Here is a 23,504-nt window from a genome sequence, read left to right on the forward strand (position 1 = left end):
GGAAGAGAGCAACATTTTATCAAATATTTAATGGGTCATGAAGGGGCTTAATTGTTGAAAATCATAAAGATTTTAGTCAACATAATGACAAATCAAATGATAAAAATCAAGAAAGTGAATTTTTTTTTAATTGGGTCATTACTTAAAATACTTTTTAGTTCAAAGACAAGAAAGTGACAGGCGAACCAAAGATAATGAACAGATCTTTTACAAGAAGAGTTGAAGTCATATAGAGAAGGTATAAAGTAAGGACCACTGAGAAAAAACAAGTACAGAAGTAACAGAACAGTGCAAACGAACAGAGTGAGAAAGATTTTTTTTTTTTTTTTTTTTTTTTTGTATTCTAAGATTAATAAAGGAGACGACATGGGACACGTGTGGTCCCTCCCTTATTAATTTGTTGAACTAAATAAATAACGTAACCGTTAAAAATCGTGAAATTTTTAGGTTAAAATTGCATCACACTTCTCTTTTATTTTTTAGTTAATATGCTAAAATCCTCCTAAATTATCACTATACTTTTATCATTTTTTTACTTAAACTATCTGGTGACTCCAAAATCTTCTTGAACTATATTGTCCTTTATATTACAACCTTCTCATTACATTCTTGGACGTGTGTCTAGTACACGTTGCCGATCATATAAAAAACGTGTCATGTGACACTACACGTGGCTATTTAACTCAGCCTAAAACTTTCCTAAACAATTACTTTATTGACAGTTACCTAATTAAACAATCTGGTATCTCGAAAATCCATATGAACCATATTTCCCTATATATATATATATTATATATATATATATATATATATATATATATATATATATATATTAAAATCCCACGTTCATTCTTAGAGGTGCATCTGTCTAACTATATTAACGTATGATTTGTACTAAGATTTGAATGTAGTTTACTCATGATGTATTTCTCTCAGATGATTGATTAAATCAATGAGCTTTGGCCAAAATAGTATCTAATGTAATGTGTTAATTTTACGTTTAATTGTGATTGCGCTTTATGTTAGACTCCAATTGAATAAATCGTTATTTATATTTACTATGCTGCACAATAAAAAACAATTGAAGGTGATGCATCTCTGAGTAATATCTTATATTACATAAATAAGCAACAACAACAACCCAGTAAAATTCCACTAGTGTGTACGCAGACCTTACCCCTACCCCAAGGAGTAGAGAGGCTATTTTCGAAAGACCCTCGGCTCAAGAAAATACAAAGACAGACAAAAGGAGACAATGTTAGTATCACCCTAGAAATCATAGGAAAAATAGGAACAACATGGAATCCAGAAGAAAGTTGCAAAGCAAAAGCAGTAGCTAGTAAATAGGTCCGGCACTGAAAAGCGAAATAGTAAAACACAACATTGCCTACTAGACTACTCTCATAATGGTACGAAGTAAGGCAAGACTCCACTACCTCCTAACCTACAACCCTAATACTCGACCTCCACATCTTCCTATCAAGATTACACAAAAAATATTTGCAAATAAGAAACCAATCGGCCAGTAATTACATTTTCTAGTTCTAGATTATACAAAGGTTCAAGAGACTCGACTTTATTCTCTACAAGGTGTTGGATTTAATAAAAAAATTTAAATGGGAGTTCTTTCAATAATAAATGTAAGACATACAAGAAGACTAAAACAAGACAGAGAATAAATTATTTCAGAGAAAATAAGAGAGGGAGAAAATTTTTCAGAGGGAACCCATAAGAAGAATCGAAGAAAAAGGTAAAAAAAAAAATAAAGAAGAAAATAAAAAATAAGGAAGAAAGGTAAAAGAAAATAAGGAAGAAAGATGGATATAAAAAAAATAAGAAGAATATTTTTAAAAAAAAAATGAAAGAGGGTTAGGCTAATTAGCCTTTATATTCTGTCTAGTTGGTCATTTTGATGGCTTTTTCAGCTGTCACGCGGTTCCAAGTGAATTATTATATGTATAATGCCATGTAAGTCACAAAGGGTTTAAATATGAAGGGCAATATAGTTCAGGGATTTTTGGAGACACCAAATAGTTTAAATAGGAAACTGACAAAAACGTAATAGTTTAAGGAAGTTTTTGGGTATTACCGCATTTTTTTGGGCACAAAATCGCATCACACTTCGACAAAAAAAGAGAAAATTGTTATGAAATATTTGATTATGGTGGATGTCCATAACTCCTAAGGGAGTAACACCCACTACTCTTCTCCATTAACCTCCCACTACTTCTTACCATTATGGATGTAACTCCCACACCTCCATGATCTTCCCCCATGTTCTCAATAGTTAATACCATGTTCATGGCATCCCTTTGTATTACCTATATCATCCTATAAATAGAGGGTTTGGGCATCACATTGTACACACTTGACATACTTGAATACATTGAAGAAAAAGAATCTCTCCTCTCTTTCTCTCTACATTCTTGTCTATTTACTTGTTTCATATTATTACTTTGAGCTAAGTTTTGTAACACGTTATCAGCACGAGTTGCTATTTTACTTGATACTTCATAAAAATGATGAAAGAGGCAAGGAATTGATTTTGGAGATAAAGTTATTTACAGTGGATATTTTCTTCAAATAAGATGTTACACTTAATTTTTGATTTTCATTTTGTTTGAGTGAACTTCCTTCTAATTAGAAGGCAGAGAAGGTTGATTCTCTTAGGTTGCTTATCTCAACATTCATGTATTAGATCTTAAAACTCTATGAGCCTTGATGAATTTTTAACTTTACCTTGATTTTCAGGAGCTAGAGCAAATTTATGTTTACTCTCACTTATGTATCCCTGTTTATCCGATGTCAGTAACTTTAAATCCTCTTTGATATTCTTTACCGTTCACCCAGTGGGGAATTAGAGGGGAAAAAAAAAGGACAATAGAAGTAGGAAATCTTTGTGTTTTGAGTTGATATTGAGCAGTCCATAGAAGTAACTTATTAAATTTTGTGACTGTAAAACTTAAAGAGTTTTCTTTATACGCATGCATGTCTAAGTGAGCTTGTGGTAGTCAGAGATACTTTGTTTTATTCTTCCAAGTCATAAAGGTGAATTTTGCATTTTATGTCGTCAGAGATATTTGTGGTAAGAGTGATTTTAGCATTCCCAAAGATATATGTACATGCAATTATACACACACAAAGAAAAAAGATATACTACAAGATGCAAGGAATCTATGGCATATAAATAAAATAATAAATGTATTGAGACACTATTATGTTTGTGATAATGTCATATGTTGTATATTGTTCAATTTATTTTGTATTAGTTTAACATTTTTCATTACCTTAGCAGTTAAACATGTATCTATACAGTAAACTGTGAGTAGATTTCGTTGTTTTCTTATTGCAAAGCATTGTTTACCTTTTTAGTTCATGAAGAATACATGTAAGAGATTGTTTATTTTTATTTATATTTGACCAAGTCATGTGTTATTGTTCGTGAAAAAGATCTATGATAGTTCTAATTAAAAATTCAAACTGATAATATTTTAAAGGCTCAAGGGTGAGTCTTAGTTGCACTTTGGCCTATTATTCTATTGGTTGAGATAAGACGGTGGGTTCAAGTCCCATCGTACCTTGAGGGTAAGACACCGGGTTTAAGTCCTAGTGCACCATGATAATAAGACGTTGGGTTTGAGTCCCAACGCATTTGGCCTAACATGCCTTTATATGGGTAAGGCATTGGGTTTGAGTCCTAATGCACCATATTGATGATATAATGATGACTAATGAAAATAATGTATTTTTCATGAAAAAGCATGAAGCTTGTCCCACTTGATTTGCTCCATTCTTGAAGTGAATGTGATAACGGTGCATAATAAATCTAAATGAAGACAAGTGGTTGACTAATGAACGTGGGCGTGCCAAAGACCAAAATAATAATAGTCATCATTATGGTAATTATAAAAGGAGAACAATAAGGGTTCTCAAAATAATCCTTCAAAGGTGAAGGAATTGTGTATCAATATGGTCTGTAAATATGAGGCACGCTCAGACGATTATAGTCCATTTTTTCGAAAGAATGCGACTTGTGATAAGCATTGTAAATGCAGACTCATTCCTGAAGTGAGTGTGAAAATATATATGTGATACAAATTATGCACAAGAATGTATTTATGCATGATTGAATAAATACTACAACTCACATCTACGGGAGGTTTGAGAGAAAGAAAGATCATGAACATTACTATGTGGTTATACGAATATGTCATTGGTCGTGTACATGTGGTACGCCGAAAATATTTTGCCATGCCTTATAAAAATTAATTAAAGGCAAAATTAAAGCAAGAAAAGATTTTGCTTATGATGATTTTGACCATGACTATTATTATGATAAGATAATATTTTCTGTGGAGGAAAAATTCACCACTTGGATGTTGTTACAAAAGATCTTGTAGTGCAAAATTATTGAGAGCTCCAGAAGAGCGAATTTGTTACTAACCGAATAAATAAAATTATTTATGGCATTGGTGGTAGTAAGTCTCAAAAGAAACTTTTTGAGTTTCAAATGTATTAGCCAAAGTGGTTGGCATATTGAAACTATAAATGAAAGGAAGATCGATTATCTTCATATTACTATAATATACCGGGTAAATATGAAGGTTACCTGATTTTTCTTCTATTTGTACTACAGATGTATAAGCATGATGATAAAATCACATGCCATAGTAAATTAAATGTTTACTGAAACAAATATCAGTTGGCATGACCGGTTGGCCATCCCGGTTCAATTATGATGCGAAAAATGATTGAGAATTCACATTGACATAAATTGAAGAATAAGGAGATTCTTCGAGAATTCTCACGTATGACTTGTTCTCATGATAAATTGATTACTATACCACCTGGGGTTGAGATTGTATTATCTGATTTTTGGAACATATAAAAGGTGATATATATATGGTCCCAGTCACCTGCCATGTGGATCGTTTACTATTATATGATTTTAATAGATACATCTATTGTATGGTCATATGTGCGTTTGTTATCAACTTGCACTTTGATTTTTGAAAGGTTGTTTGCTCAAATTATTAGAGCACAGTTCCAGAATATATATTATGATAATTTATCTTGATAATGCTGGTTTAAATCCAAGTTGGTTTAGCAGAAATTGTATGCCACCAATTAAACTAAACCATTGGTTATGAGAATAAAACTCCCAAATCGAAATTTGGTATGAGGTATATTATTTAATATACAATAACACTTGTACCTATCTAGCCAACAAGTTATGATAAAATCTCCCCATCACAATTGGTTCAGGGTCAGGAACCAAATATTCCCATGTAGAAATATGGATGTGCTATATGATTTAATTGTGCTGTCACATTGCACAAAGATGGGTTCCCAAAGAAAGTTGGGAATTGTGTTGGTGATCCCAACATTAGGGGGAGAAAATGAGCAGCTGAAAAAAGTAATACATGGAATGAATTATTATGAGTATACCTAGATCCTCGTACAAGAAAATGTGAATTTGAAGTTCAAGTGATAATTCAATTCCAAAATATTGTCAGACGCATTTGATGACACAAAGCTAAATGTCATATTTCAGCTGTTAATGTTCCAAATAGAATAAAGTCCATGATGGACATAGTCTGTGGAACGCATGAAGCGTAATAGACTAATCGGTTCCAAAGATAAAACTCCTTGAAGAAGGAGAGGAGCATATGTTCAAGATGGTCATAATAAGGAGGCAAGTGCTTTATAAGAGCACCATGACATAACACTTTATAAGACCTCATGGGAGAGGCTCAGCTACCTAAAAATAATGAGATAAAGAGATCTCAATAAGTTATGTCTTTATTGGGTAACGATGGAACCGATATGAAATGATCGTCAACGATATTGTTGATATAATATAGCGTTCAATATTATTAATATTGATGAGGATCTTGAGCTCAAATTTTTCATGGAATTTGGACAGATAAATGATTGGCCAAATGAAAAATACGCAATGAAAATTGACTTCACCTGAAAAATATGAAATTGGACGGATAGTCCATTGTGCAAAAGGTGAAACAAAAAATCAAGCCGATGGACATAAAGACGACTTGTGGCACAAGATTTTCGTAAATATCCTGGTATTAGTTATATGGAGACATGTTCTTGTGACGACCCAAAGGGTCATCACCTGTTTCCTCATTCATTATGTGCTTCCGAGGCCTTGAAAACCTCATTTTTACTTGCCTCGATTTGCGTGTGCAGTCCAGGCGCGTAGCCGGAAAGCTTTTATGTTGAAACATGTGAATTCTGTGAAAAATTTGAAGAATTTTGATATTAATATGTTTAAGGTTGACTTCGGTCAACATTTTTGGTAAACGGACCCGGACTCGAGATTGGACGGTCCCGGAAGGTCCGTANCATGATTGGAATTTATCGTCTTTGAGATATCAAGTGATATTTTTGTCAGGGGGAGTATAGCACTCGCTGCACTCTTTTTACCTTCGCACAGATTTTATCCCACTAGGTTTTCCTGGCAAGGTTTTTAACGAGGCAGCAAGTAATGCGTATTACAAGATATGTGTACTCTTTTTCCTTCACTAAGATTTTTTCCCATAGGGTTTTTTCTTGGTAAGGTTTTAACGAGGCACATTATCTTTGGACATCCAAGGGGGAGTGTTATGAAATATTTGATTATGGTGGATGTCCATAACTCCTAAGGGAGTAACACCCACTACTCTTCTCCATTAACCTCCCACTACTTCTTACCATTATGGATGTAACTCCCACACCTCCATGATATTCCCCCATGTTCTCAATAGTTAATACCATGTTCATGGCATCCCTTTGTATTACCTATATCATCCTATAAATAGAGGGTTTGGGCTTCACATTGTACAGACTTGACATACTTGAATACATTGAAGAAATAAGAATCTCTCCTCTCTTTCTCTCTACATTCTTGTCTATTTGCTTGTTTCATATTGTTACTTTGAGCTAAGTTTTGTAATAAAAATACATATGTTGTCGCCTAAGCTTGTTTGAAAAAATTATTTAGACAACCAATAATTTAACGAAGCGTATAATTTGACAGTTTAGAAAATAAATCAGTAAAGTATAAATCGCTTTGAAATTGTATGCATGGCAACAACTTAAAAAACACGAGCCATACATCTTTTCTTATTATTTTCTGACTGGTACTCCCTCCTTTGGTTGTTATAATTTCATTTCATAACTGACTTTGGTATTAATAAGTGTCACGATCCAAAATTCTAATTAGTCGGGACTGTAATGGGGGCTAATACCGCTGGCTAGGCAAGCTAACACGCAATAAAACGATATGAAAGAATTGCAATTAATGACTAACGGCAAGATAATAAGAAAATATAAAAGCAACTCAGAAGTATACATGATAAGTCTAAGATTAACACTGACATTCAACTATCCTAGGACGTGAAATCACAAGTACATGAGCTACTAGAGTCTACTAAATACAAGGTCTTCAAAGAAATATAATATTGTCTGGAAATTAGAAATAGTTTGAAAGAAATGGAGGAAGACTCTAAGGCCTGCAAACGAGATGCAACCCAACCTTGAGTCGTCTATGTGGTATCCGCTAAGCACCTCGCGAGACTCCGCTAGTATCAATGTATGAATCTGCAAAAGAAGTGCAAAAGTGTAGTATGAGTACAACCGACACGATGTACTCAAAAAGTGTCGAGCCTAACCTCGACCAGGTAGTGATGAGGCTAAGACAAGACACCTTATATATAACAATAAATAAAGAAATAACACGTAAAGTATCAAGTATAGTAACAGGGTAATAACAAGTGAGAGGGGTAACAAGTACACAATTGCTGGGGCATAAAACATGACAAAAATAAAGTAAAATGTTACTGAGTAAGCCATAACTTGTAGTTTTACAACAACTTCGAGCAACTTAATAACGAAGCCACAAAGTCAAGTCCTCAATCCTAATGACAAAGTAAGGAACAATGTTATCAACAAACGACACATCATCACCCTTCGTGCTTTTATTCTCATCCTCATAAAATATAATAGCAAGTACAGAAACGTCCTTTGTGCATATCCTAACTTTCACTCAAGTACAGAAACACCCACTTTCACTGAAGTACGGAAACATCCTTCGTGCAATTCTATTAATATATGAATAAAGCACGGAAACGCCCTTTGTGCATAATCACTCTTCCCCACAAGCACGACAACACCCTTCGTGCATTTTACTCTTCCTCACCGAGCATCACATACAACACAATACCAAGCAAGATGAGAAGCATATTCAATATCAATATTAGTACTTGAACACGACTCGTCATAAGAGAGTTTACCAACAATTTAGCACCAAAACAACCAATCAATATTTCAACGATCTTAATGCCCAATATCTCAATAATCTCAACATAGAAAATAACATGCATACGAGAAATCAAGGAATTACACAATCTATCTAAAGCATGAAACACATAATATACAAAGTAAAATGGCACAAATAAGGCTAATTCTACCCGCATGCTTATCCCATGGTCAATGCATATACACTCGTCACCTTGCATATACGCCGTGTCACGACCCGATTGCCACTATAAGCCGTGATGGCGCCCGGTGTCGGTGTTAGGCAAGCCAACAATGAACTATATATTCAACTATTCATTTTATTATTTTTGAAATCATGAATTTTATTAGATAAAGAAATTAATGCATTAAAATCATGAAAAATTTACAATGTAAATAGAATAAATAATAAAAGTGTGTCAGTGCTCAGAAAAACCACAAATAAATTCTAGAACATCCTAAAATTCAGTGTCACAAGTGCATGAGCATCTACTAAGAAGTACAATAGCAATACAATCTGTCTGAAATACAAGATAGACAGGATAAAGTAAAGGATTATGATGGAGAATCGTAGCATGGAATATATCTCACTATGAAGTCCCCTTAGCAGCTGCGCTTACGCGCCAAAATGACCACCAAATAAGCCTGTCAGATCCTGCACATTTAGTATAGAAGTGCAACATGAGTACATAAATCAACGCGTACCCAGTAAGTATCTAGCCTAACCCCGAAAAAGTAGTGACGAGGGTTCGACTCGATACTTACTAGTGGTCCAATAAATTAATATGATAAATCATGAACAAAAATGAAGCTGAACAGTAATAGTAAGATAAAAGCGATAACTATCATAGTCCTCCAACATTTCTTTTGACGATATAATTCTCTCAAATATCATATGCTATCTCAACAGATCAGAAATACCAAGTGTAATCTCAAACGGATAAGGAGTACAGTATAAGTGCTGGGTCTCAACGAAAAGGGGAATCTGATGAATATTCGGACTCCTAGCGGTATCACGCATGATTTATGCCAACGTCGTATGGCACGATCCAGAGTGGTGTGTACACTGCTGATGATTGACCGGTATGAACCAGAGATGTATCTCAATATACTTTCAAGGCGTTCGGCCCGATCCACAAGAAAGGAAGAAAGTCATCAAGTTACAAGTCATATACTCACAACACAGGTACAGCAGCATAAAGTAAATCATGACTTTTACCGTTTATCAAATATCCCACCAAACAACTCAAGGTGATAAATCTCGGCCTAATGTATTCCCATATCAATTTCAGTTATAAGTTCAATTAATTCAAACATTGTAGGATAAAGTCCTAGGTCTACTCGAACATAAACATGCTTTAGCTACGTATATGCTCCAATAATCGTAATTAATCAGTTTATAATAATTTTCAACTCCGTTTGAAAAGTCAACAAAGTCAACCCTCGGATCAGCGTGCCCAAATTTCGAAAATATTCAAAGATAAACATTACCCATAACCCCATAGACTCAAATATATAATTTATTCCAAATTTCATGTCCAATTTTATGGTCAAAATCTAAAATTACCAATTCTAGGTTTTCTTCCAAACTCCCAAAATCCTACAAATCTCGTGTTTAAATCCATATATAACCATGTATTTAACTTACAACAAGTGGGGATCAACTCATGATATACAATGAAAATCTCCTCTTCAAGAGCTCCAAAAATTGCCCAACGAAGTGAAAATGTGAGAGAAATGGTCTAAGTCCCGAAATAAAAAGCTCACTTCTGCCCAACGATCATCGCACCTGCGGTAACTTGAACGCATCTGCGGTTCCGTAGGTGCGGTCCAAAGATCGCATCTGAGATCACCCTATGCTTCCAGCATTTCGCTTTTGCGGACAAGGATCCACTTCTGCGAACTTTCTCCGCTTCTGCGCGTCTTCATCCCAAGTCCCCTTTCCACTTCTGCGGAAAAACACTTCGTACCAGCGAAAGCACACCTGCGCTTGAGGCTCCGCATCTACAGAAAACCATGCTTCTTCACCTCTTCACTTCTGCGCTCTACTGCCCGCATCTACGAGCTCACAGTTGCGGTAAATTCCTCGCACCTGCGAATCTATCCAGCCTCAGCCCCAACTGCTTCTGCGATCCCTAGGCCCTTTTTGCGATCTCGCACCTACGGCCAAAACCTTGCAGGTGCGATCACACCAGAAGCCTTAAGATTCAGCAATTAAGTCCAAAACTCGATCCCCCATCCAACCATGCCAACACATCCTAAAACATGATACAAACTTAGTCGAAGTCTCAAATCACATCAAACAATATCAAAACTACGAATCGACAATAAAATCATTCTTTCAACTTCCAAACATTCATACTTCGATAAACGCGTCCGAACCATATCTAGACATTCCGGAATGACGCCAAACTTTATGTACAACTCATAAATCACAATACGAACCTATTCTAAGGCTCGAAATCCCAAACGAACATCAATAACATCAAAGTCCACTTCAAGTCAAACATAGTAAATTCAAAAATCTTCAAAATGCCAACTGTCCACAATAAGCGCTGAAATGCTTCCAGACCACCCGATACTCAACCTGAACATACGCCCAAGTCCGAAATCATCATACGAATCTATTGGAACCTTCAAATCCGATTCCAAGGTCGTTTACTCATAAGTCAAACCTTAGTCAACTCTTCCAACTTAAATCTTCTAAATTGAGAATCTTCTTTCCAAATCAACTCTGAACCTTTCGTAATTCAATTCCGACCACACATCATAAAACATGAAGTGAAGCTACTCAAGGCCTTAAACCACCGAACGACATGCTAGAGATCAAAATGACCGATTGGGTCGTTTACCCCCCCCCCCTACATACATAGATCACGTAGCAAATAGACTTAATTATACCCTATTTCCCTCAAATGAAGGTTAGTCAAGACACTTACCTCGTTTCGGGACAAGATCAATAGTCCAACACGGCCTTCCCTTTGGAACAAAACTCTAAACCACCGAATCTATTCAATTATTACTGAAATAGGTCAAAACAAGCTTAAGAAACTACCTTCGAATGAAAAGGGTTCGATCTTTAATGTAATTGAAAAAGTCTACAAAAAATCAACCCATGCTCGCGTGGTCGAAATACGCCCACGTAGTCAAAATCCGAAATTAAGACAAAATACTTATTGCCCATTCATCATCAAATATGTAATTTGCTTTGAAATCCGACCTCCATTTGAGGTCTAAATCTCAATTTTACAAATTTCTAGTTTCTACCTAAATTCTCTATTTCTAATCTATGAAATCTTAGATTTAATAGTGTAAATTCATGAAAAAGAAATAGAAATTAAATGAAAATAAGTTAAAGTTACTAGCCTATGAAGTTGGGAAAAAATTACTCTAAAAAAATTACCTCTATGGAGTCTAGGTCTCAAAAATGAAGTAAAATGAGCTAAGTCCCGAGATCCCCTCTTACCAAGACATTTTTCCTTTTCCATCAATCATCTTATTTCGATCTTTAGTTCACATATATCAGTTCTTCGGCACTTGTGGCCACAATTATCATATCATACATGGCATGAGGCCACATTTCATAACTCAAACTCTTTTCCCCCACATTTCACATAATTTCCACTTTCAACATTAAGCTTGCAATTTAAGATAATAGGCACATACAAGAGCAATTCAAGTTGTAAGCATAGAGAGGATTTCACATAGTTTGGCATAAGAATCTCAATTTAGACTTGACTTGAAATCTAGGCATTTTAGCACATGGTTCTCATTCTTCACAATTTACCAAAAATAGCATATTGAAAATATTGAGACACACCTTTCACATATATTCTTGTAACACCAATTCATTTTGTAATAACAAGCACTACACCAATCAAATTTCGAAACCTACAATATTTGCATGGACACCAAGGGAGCTCAATTTCTAAGAAGAGGGATTTTTAGCCATACATACCTCAATAGAGCTTTCCTTAAATTCTTACAATAATTCTGGAACTCTTAGCAACTTCAATCTATTTTATGAGAATTACAAGTTGAACCAAAAATTAGAGGGATAATCAAGATTCTAGCTCATTTGAGCACATTATCAAGCACTAAGTGTGCATTATGATTTTAAGACCTTTTTGTGAGAGATTCTATCATCCTACATCACATTTGTTACATTTTTAGCTCACAATCTCCCCACACCCTCTTATCATATATGCATGCGAGATAATCAACCCTTATACCCATGAACCCACTTGTTAATTACCCATATTTAGCTAAAATTCGAAATTAAGGGTTAGGGTGTAGAATTTACCTCAAGGATGAAATTCTAGTGTGTTTTCCTTGTTAATCTTCAAAGATTTGAGTAAGGATTGAAGAAGGATTTGATGAAGATTACTTTCTCACTCTAAAGCATCAGAGTTTTCATAAAAAATGACACATTTCATGTATATAAAGAAGTTGGGTCGGGTTATAAGGATAGAAAAATGGATAGTCCAAAATTTTCAGACCGGGCTACAGGCCTGGCGTCGCCAGCTTAAAGCCTGGACTAGCCTGGCTTTATCCAGGCCTCACCTGCTTAAAGCCTGGTCTAACCTGGCTTTATCCAGGCCTCACCAGGTTAAAGCTTGGTCTAGCTGTGATTAAAATTTCTACTCCCCAACTCATTGTTCAACCCAAAACTCTGAGAATACAACATATTAGCCTACCTTGACACCACAAAACCTTAATTTACATAGTGAAGTTTTTCGGGGCCTTACACTAGCACATTATCAATTATCCCCAATGGCCTCTTCATTGTCTGGTCTGCCATTTGCAACCTCATGGATATGGGTCTTGGTTGCCCAATCCCCAATGTCTTGAACACAGAATAGGGTATCAAGTTAATGCTTGCCCCCAAGTCACATAGAGCTTTGGCGAAATCAGCACTACCAATAGTGCATGGGATTGTAAAGGCACCGGGGTCTTCTAACTTTGGAGCCATGGAGTGCACAATGGCACTCACTTGATGTGTCATTTTGATCATTTCACAGTTCATTGGTCTCTTCTTTGTTACCAAGTCCTTTATGAACTTGGCATATCCCGACATTTGTTCTAAGGCTCTAACCAATGGCACATTTATGGACAAACTTTTCATCATATCAATGAATTTATTAAATTGATTCTCATTGTTTTTCTTTGCAAGCCTTTGAGCATATGGTGGAGGAGGCCTTGGCAAAGGAACCTTGGCTTTGGGCACTACCGGATCCGGTATGTCTATCACATATCCCCTAGATGGGTTCATATCATCTTGTGTCTCCTCCACATTTTCATCAATGTATATCCTCACTTCATCATTTACTTGAACATCATTGCTTGGCTCATCATCATCTTGCATCACCACATCATCATTCACAATCTTTCTTAAGTTGAGGTACTAGGAACTCCACCATTCCCACTTCTTGTAGTAACCGCCATAGCATGCCCCGTATTGTTCCCTGTCACAACCAAACCAATAGCCCGCGACAGGCACCCGGTACCTTACTCAACCGAGTACCAACATAATGTATCTTTTCATGTCATACTATCATAGATAACTGATCCAGAAGGCTGCCGTGATATAAGTAGAATACAACATGTGGTACCAATTTATACATAAGACATACGGGCCTATAAGACCAAAATAACCACTCGTATACTGAACATAGGCCGACAAGGCCATACAATCTTTTACGTACATGACATCTGTCTACAAGCCTCTAAGAATACATAATTTTTATAAAGGTCGGTACAGAGTCCCGCCATACCAAACAATACACGTCTAAATCATACTAATTAGACAAGCAACTCCGAAGCAAATGGAGCGCACCAACATCTTCCGCTGAGCTGATAGCCTACTTGGAGGGCTCTCGACCTGTCTATCGGGACCTATGGGCATGAAACGCAGCATCCCCAGGCAAAAGGGACGTCAATACGAATAATGTACCGAGTATGTAAGGCACATAAATAAGTATATAACAAACATGGAAGAAATATAGAGTAAATGACTCAACCTGTAAGTTTGGATAACTTTGTAATTCATGAAATAATTATAGTGTCATGCATAGGCATATGGATGTCATGTCGTGCATAAGTACATGTTTCATAACATCATCAGGCCTCTGAGGGCATTCCATCATATCATCTCGGCCACTATGGGCAAAATCATCAACGTATACCAGCTGATCAGGTGGTGGTGTGTATCTAACGTCATAACCTTTCCCATATCCCATATATATATATATATATATATATATATATATATATATATATATATATATACACACGCGTATATAACGCCATTTTGGTAATGAGTCAATGTGCATGTATATATGCATGAAATGCATATGAAATACGTTAATAAAATCTTTCGGTACGTCATAAGACCATTTTGCCTTTGATTAATATCATGAAATAAACTTTACCAACTTACGTATTTTTGAGACCCATGAATAGATGATAGAATAATATGACATATGGGAGAATAAGAATATACACATCTCTAGCTATTCTACGAATAGAGTAATTTATGGAAGTTGTGCATTTGCTTGTTTCTTTTGTGTCGTATAGATCATGCCAAAAAGAAAGAAGAGATAGCCTTAACATACCTGAGTCGATTCTGTTGAGAAAGATTATATCGTACTCCTCATTCCATAAAACACTTGAGTACCAGCTAATCTTCAGTTCAACACGTAAGCAATATCTCGAAATACCACTAATCTTCACTTCAATATATTAACGATATCTCACAGTACCATTAGTCTTTTGTTCAATACACAAGAAATATCTCAAAATACCACTAACCTTCAGTTCAATATATTAGCAAAATGTTGAGTACCCGTTTCAAGAATGAAGAACCCCAACATCATTAACCATCAAAATTATCAGAAACCATGTTCCATTTTCATCAAACTACAAAGCCAAGGAAAACAAATTATGGATTCAAACTAATATAATGGGAAACCTCAAGACCAACAAAAGAACTAACTAAAACCCAGATGGTTCTTGGTTCTTAGCAACACATTCTATTGTGATTTTATGGGTCTGAATCATATGAAAAAATTATAAAGCTGGCATTTTTATGTATCTTTTAATGGCCAAAAGGTATGTAACTGATGTTTAGCTTAAAGTATATATATTTCTATGTATATCGCCTCATATTTTACTTTTGTTTCGTGAATTTGGGATGTTAAATGTATTGATTTATGTTAATTTGATGTGTTTTTATGTGTGGGAATGATTTCGGGAGCAATTGGGGGCGAAACGCGCAAGATTTGAGCCAAAACGGACGAAATCGGCAAATTTGCGAATTGGGCACCACCTGTGGCGCCCAGCCCTACCTGTGGTGCCAAAAACAGTAGGTAAAAATATTGGGGCGCCATGGTCGGTGCCTGGCACCGGGCTGGGCGCCGGTGACGTGAATTTTATCCTATTTCGCCCGGGACAAGGTTATTTCGGCCCTAGACCTATCCAACACGTATAAAAGCAAGACTAAAACTATTTTTGAAGGGGAGGACGCCACTTTAGAGAGAACTAACAGACTTTGAAGGGAGTTTTACGTGGAGGAACACACACCACGCTTGGAGGAGGCTTCTAACTAGTTTTTCTTCTCTTCTCTTCCTTTAGTTTCATAGTTTATTAGTTCTAGAGTTTTGGGTGCTACATGAATGTTGTAGTTTGAAGCTTGAATTGTTCTTATTATTTTATCATATTGGTTTATTTATTCAATCCTGCGCTTAATTATTTGATTGCTTGATAACAAATTGAATACTATCTACGAATCTAGGATTGAACTCGGGAGAGGGAATTCTAGATTGCATATAAGATTGAGTAGAGCAAGATCTTAACTCTTAGGGGGAGCGGATTTGCGGTTAGGATAGGAATATACCTAATCGCCTTGCTTGGTTATTATACGGGAATTATAAATGCGTTCTTGTTAATCCTAATTCCATAGGAATATAGGCGTTAGGTTAGTTTGAATAGGCGAGTTGTACTTCGGGAGAAGGCTACGAGCAATATTAACCCCGTCATCATTAAACTAGATAAATTAATTAGACAATTTAGGTAGAAAACTCAACGGGATTGTTAGCCAACCTATAGCTCTAGAATATTCACTCACATTGAATTCGTCTCTATAATTCGCCAACTTGTTTTCTTTAATCTCTTAATTTGTTACTGTAGAGTAATTTTAGTTAAAATATTCATACGTTAGGATTCGCTTGAATAGATTAATTGTTTGGTTTAATTTAGTTGATAGTTAATCACAAGTCCCTGTGGGTACGATATCTAGACTTACAATCTTATATTACTTGTCGACCACGTATACTTGCGTGTGCGTTTGTGAGCAACAAGTTTTTGGCGCCGTTGCCGGGGACTTAGAAATTAACTATTCTACTAGATTAGATTTTTACTTTTTGCCTATTCAAGTTTTTTTTTTTTATTTTTATCTTAGTTTAATATTTTACTATCTTTGTTGATATGGCATCTTGGAATGATAATTGGTCGAATATTGGTTATTCTTATTTTGGTGATCCATGTCCATATTGTGGAGGACCACACTTTGGGAAAAATTGTGCATCTCAATCTGATGTGTGGAATTTTTGTAATGTGTGTGGTTGTCAAGGTGGCCATTGGGATGGTTGTCCTAATTCTTATTATCCTTCTCAGAGTTCTTATTATAATGTTTTTAATAATGTTTATGAGTTTGATAGGAGAAATGAAGTGGAGGATATAGAAAGCATGGCTCGTATTATGGACATGATAAGGCAAATAGCCGAGCAACAGAACATGATGAGGCAAATAGTCGAGCAACAAAGTCTTGATGCCTTAACGATCAAAAGACTCCAGACTAGAATGGACGAATTAATGGCCAATTTCCAAGAAGAACCTCAATTCGATGAAGAGAGCGAGCCCCCACAAGAAGATTATTTTGAAGAAGCAGATATAGTGAGCCAATCTTGGCTTGAGGAGCAAGCTCAACTGATAAAATTTCATGACTTTCTACGTGATGGTCTTTCAAATATGATAGAACAACTAATAGAAGCAAGAACTGAGCTCAGGCAAGAGATAGACCAATTTGGCTTAGATATCCATGACCTGCACGATCAATTGAATAAAAAGGTTGAGGCGTCTGATGCCCTACAACCAATTGTTGTGGATACTGGCCATCTTATGGAGCGGAAAGAGGAATTCCAACTATTCGACCAAAATATTATTAATGATGCCAAGGTTGACGAAGAGCTCAAAATTGAGGATGTCAAAAATAATGTAATTTTGGAGTTGGAGCGTATTGGACCTCATTCTAAATATTTTTCAACATTGTGTTTGGTTGGTGACATGTGAATTGATCCAGTCGAGCATATGAAGGAGTCAATGGATGAGGAACAAAGTGCTTATATTTTGAAATTTGTGATGTCAAGGAGACAAAACGACATTCCTCACTTAAAGGCCAAGAAGTGCAAGATGCGATACCTATTGCGTGGTTCATTTATTTTTATACCACCGGCCCAGGAACATGATAGAAAAATTGATGCAAAATTGGGGGCGCAATTCATATCTTCAAAGTGGAAGGAAAAGTGGTGAAAGTGATGGAGTCGTGCCACGACTATAAATAAGGCGCTTGTTGGGAGGCAACCCAACCTGTATATCTTTTATTTATTGATTATTTTTTTGGTCAAGTTTTGTGTTGTTTTTATTTTGCAGAGTAGGGGAAGTCTGAGTACCCGAAGTTGAAGCTGAGGAGCATGTTTGAGCTTAAGTGTGGGGTCGTCCCGACCCTTAAGATTGAGGATCATGTCCGAGCTAGGCCCAAGAGGGTCTCAGGGAGTATTTCTCACCTTTGTTTTATTATTTTTCTCTATGATCATGCATCGAGGATTATGCATAAATATAAAGTGTGGGGGTGAGGGAAATTTACTTCTGAAAGNGTTGTGCATTTGCTCGTTTTGCTTGTGTCGTATAGATCATGCCAAAAAGAAATAAGGGATAGCCTTAACATACCTGGAGTAGGGAAAAATCCGTATGATATTCTTGGAAAAGGTTGCACCGTACTTCTTTAGAACCGCAAAATTTTTATGTTGTTAAGCTTCTAAAAATTCTCGTTGGATTTTGGTTGAAGAAATCTCGTTGTTAATGTTGTGTTTAGAATCTGAAATTTGTTGAAAGCTTTACAAGAGTGGCTACCTTTTTGTTATGAAGTGCTTTATACTCATCAATTCATGACTAATGTTCTAATTTGTAAGAATGACTACATTCAGATTGCAGGGATAGTATACAATTATAAGGCATGAAGTGTCCTTTAATTATTAATTTGATTGACACCTAATCAAAATGACTAAGGAGTCATTCGCTTGAGGTGTGGCTTGCTGCCACGTGGGGGGGGGGGGGGTTAGTCTTTATCCAATAATTAATTAATTTAATTAGGTGATATCCCAATACCCGATAATTAACCAATTACCCGCATATTAAGAATTGTCTCAAATTACTTAAAATTCTACTTATTTTTAATATAATTTATACATCCCACTATCATGGTCATATGGTACCTTGTATGGTACTAGTCCATAAATATCGGGTATTATCGCTCGGCCCGTATTTTATCCCAATATGTCAACTTGGACGAAAATTCATTTTCTTTGATTTGCTTCCCCACTCACCTTCACGAATTTACTTATCACTTGTTTGAAATATCATAATGCTTATAATCTCAAAATAATCCCATTCCTGATCATACATCGATTAACTTACGACGAAACTTAAACATACAAAAATGCGGGATTTAACATCGTTCCCCCCTTTGGAACATTCGTCCTCGAATGTTGACTGATGCACTTATTATTCTCATAACCCATAGCTCTTATGAATACTTTAGTGATCCTCTTGTCATCTAGGTAACTGTTCTGTGAATAAGTCCAAGGGCTAGGGCATTCCTCCCTCTAGTCCTATTCCTCGTACCACGACTTGTGGTCAGGATCTTTCCAATCTTGTAACTGTTGCTACCTTCTATCATGCAGCCTGTACGACCTTGACCTTGTAAGTGCACCTATGCGACTCCTCTCCCTTTTTTCCTCTAGCTTCTAGCCAATCTCTAGGCCTCACTTCACAACATATACAGAGCTCGATGAAATATCCCTCTAGGCATTTGTAGGTATACTAAAGTTCTTTGCTCGGTATTTTGTTGAAATTACGATTATTGCTACATCTTGTTTCATAGAACCGGTTATCTAACCGCGTGATTTTTACTATATCTAGGTAGGTCATACTATACCATAACTCTCACTTTGATTTATCGTTGCTGAGGTCTGCTATCAAATTCCAGCTTACTCTTGTTGCTTATCCAATATGTATAAATCTGTGTCCTTTAATGCCTCCCCATTGTTGTTCATCTTAAGAATGATGGCCTAATCTCATCTCATACTTTGTGACTTTTGTCCATCCATTGTTAATTCGCCTCAATATTAATCTACAATATACCCCTGATAACTTGAAACTTCTTACGTCATACCTTGCCACTAGAGCTTACGTTGCCTCGAGGAATATTTTAAGTGATTTTCCTGATCCACGTAGGGGTGATACTGTACTTCAATAATCGTATCTTATAGAATCCCAATGTGATTCACCTTATGTTTTTAATCCGTACAATCCATGAAATCCTCTTCAAATCATTACTCCGTCGAAGGCCCAAACGTCATCCTTTATCTATCATAATCACACCCTCATTCCACTACCAGGGCAGCATTCCATTTATTTCTAGATATTATTAGTCTTAGACTCCTTTGAGTTTATTCAGGCTATACTGAACTTTCTATAATTTAGAGAAACCATTAGCTCCCTTGTTTTCCTGGGTTAATTCCGAGGACTTATACATTTCTTGGCACCTCCTTACTCGCCCTTTCTTATCCTTACTCCTGTGTTCCTAAAACCCATCGTTTTACCATACTTTAGCTTGCGACCGATTTCTTTATGCTTTTCTGGAATGTTAAACGAGACATCGCATCGTCTCTAACTCTTCTTTTACCCACTAATTAGACCTTTCGGTTCTTAGAACCCATAAGCCAGAAGGTATTCTACTAACGATGCTACTATCATTCCTGGATACTGAATCCCCGCGCTTCTAGCCTTTTATCCCCAGTATGGACTATTCACAACCTTTTGCGTTTGAGTATCTCGTATGTTGTTCCCCTTTACCTTTCTTACCTTAAAATATTGCATCGCATCTTCTATCTCTTTCATGACCTCCCTTCCACATAGGTATAATCCCCGTTCACAACTTGAAGCTCTATTATAATACTTGCACCTCTGGGCATACACAATTTGGTGGGAGGTTCATACTGACTTCTTATGATGCCGGTACTTCTTCTAAGTGGATTTATCGTAGAGCCGTTATAGGATATGGTTGTTGTACTATCTCTCTTGTACCTTTGATATTAAGAGTAATTCTGCAATATTCTCAATCACGATTTCTATAATTTTGTGGGTTGAATAATCAGACTCCTGATTTACTTTATCGATGTAACTCTTTAGTATCCTCTTCCTTTTAATCAGCCTTTATATAGGCTTAATCCCTCTTCAAATCTGTGGCTCATGGTATTACTTTAGCCCTTTATGGACGTTATGGAATATTTAGGATACAATCTTCTAACAATTCAATCCTTTGTCTATAACCTGGACTGAATTCTTTCCTTTAACTTATACCGGAGTCTTCTATGACTGTATGATTGTCAACATATATGTTGCATGGCTTATACTCCAAACTCTTAAGTGCGATCATAATGTAACTAACTCGGAATTATTGATCGAATAATTCCTTTCGTTCCTTCTTAGCTTTCTTTAACGTAAGCTATCACTTTTTCTAGTATTTCTGCCCCTTGTCGCGTGCATACTTAGCTTATCTTAGTTCCCACGCATGCCAAAGCTTTTGTGCAACTCATATGATCTCGAATATTACTTTTAATTTTACTTCTCGTTCATTAGCCACGGTAGGTGCCGCTTTCCTTTGGAGTGCTTACAATGTTGTTGTGAGACTGTTGTTACACGACCATTTCCTCTTTCGGTCCTTGTGCTTAGGTTGAAGCCTTCTTCCTTATTTCCTCAGCTAGTCTTTCGTTGTAGTACTTAGGGAGAACCTTTGACTCTTTTAAAGCTGTGAGCTTATTACGGACCTTTTGATGTCCTTCCTTGCCTATAATTATCCGTAGTTGCTTACCTCCAAGCCCTTGTGCTTGTAGGGTTGCTGCTGAACTGATATTTTGATTGTCTTCCCAGTGGCACTCTCTTTTATCCCCGCAACATTCATACGGTACATTTAACTATCTCGACTCTTATTTGAATATATCTCAAGTATTATAATGACATTACTGAGAGGCTGAATTCTCCATGTTGGGGTTTACTCTATTTATCTTGCATGATTTGTTGATTTGTCTGTAACCTCTTGTCTAGTCATGACTAGGCTCTTCCTAAATCAACTACTAACTACTCGTTGGCCCATTCTCATATCCATATTCCGCGTAATCTTTCTTGGATTATTTCCTTTGTCTTAACTTACCTCACACACTGGCTCCTTATTCATCAATAACATCTTGGGCAGGAACCCTCACTTCCTCTTCTTGACGCCGTGTTTGCATAATGTTCTGGAATCATAGCATATCTGTAACATTTGAATAAGTGCTATCTCATCCCTTTCTCATTTTTATCGCATTCTTCCTTTATCACTCCATAGTTACTAGATCCACTTAATTCTAACTTAATGCCACTATTCCATATTCCCCCCTTTAGGGGAGTACTAAGAGTTGGAGCTACGACAACCTGCCTATAGATGTTTTTCCTCTTCATCTTTGGCATCCTTTCACATCATCAATGACCCTTACTTGCCTTACAGTAATCCTTATGTACCAAGGATAACAAAATTCCTTACACGCGATGGTGACACTTGGTGTAACTGGCATATACAGTCCCTTAAGCTTAACTTTGCTCACATTGCTTGCTTTAGGGAAGCGTCTTCCTGAGTGACCATTCTCTGAATTCATCATGGATCTTCTTCTGTTCTCCATTCTATTTTTGCCGAAATGCAATCTGAAATTCTCATGATGCTGACTATTACCAATTCACTCAGTCCCTAATTCATTTTTAGTTTATCTTGTTCACCAATCCATACTGATTTCTATTACTCTAGGGTCTAACTTTCCCTTCTGTTAATCACGTTATAGTTGCGAACTAATTTCTCGAAATGAGGATGTAGCTGTACTCTTTAGTTCTCTTAAGGCCTATCACCTCTCGTCTCTTCCTTCACCTGACTATGGATCCGATAATATCGTCATCGTTTTGATCTACTATTGCCGTCCATGTATCACATCTCACTCATAATTCTTCCTTATCTCTCTTCTCATTACTTTGCTAATATTCCTACCTATCCTTTTTCTTGTGAAATCTTCAGCAAAACATTCTTTCACTTTTAGCTCCCTTGCTTCATTCATCGGCTCTTCGGGTTTCTCAACGCCCTAGCTCTACTAGGGACGAGAGTCACACTAAGGTGATATTTATCCCTTCTAGGCTTTCAGTGCCTATCTTTGTAGTACTCACATCTAGCTATACTGTTTAAGAGTGCACCATCTGGGTGTCTCACAAGGAGATCTATTAGCACATTATTCTTCGGAAATCTCAACTAATGCAAACAATCCATCTATCATTTTGGGTTACTCTAACCCCAGCCGGATCCTGACATCCCGTCCTCCTCTTATACTGCTTCTGTTGACCCCCACAGGGCATAACTAGAATGGGTGTGACCAATTGTACATACCTCTGTTACTATGGAAGGTAACTCCAAATGCTCATTAACTAGGTACCTCGTACCCTTTTTCACCTTGCTTCTGTTACTTGCTGGAACTTATGTCTACTTTCTGATTCTCTTTTTCCTTTTTATCGTAAAACTGGATAGGCATTCTTGCCTTAGGGATCCTTATCAAGAAGCTTACACATCTTCGTATACACATGGTCTACTGAATACTTCATATTTATCCATCATAGTCATGATGCAAAAATCGAGTTCTTCTGACTCAACTCTTCCGCAACTATATCTCTTACCACTTGTCTTTCTGGATGTAGACATCGTCGTATTATGAATAAGATAGAGTTAGGAAATTGAGTTTTAACAGCTGAGCTCTACCACACGATCTAGAGTAAGAAGAAAGAGTGACAGTCCTAAATGC

The sequence above is a fragment of the Nicotiana attenuata genome, unplaced genomic scaffold (assembly GCF_001879085.1).
Source record: "Nicotiana attenuata strain UT unplaced genomic scaffold, NIATTr2, whole genome shotgun sequence".
NCBI lineage: Eukaryota > Viridiplantae > Streptophyta > Magnoliopsida > Solanales > Solanaceae > Nicotiana > Nicotiana attenuata.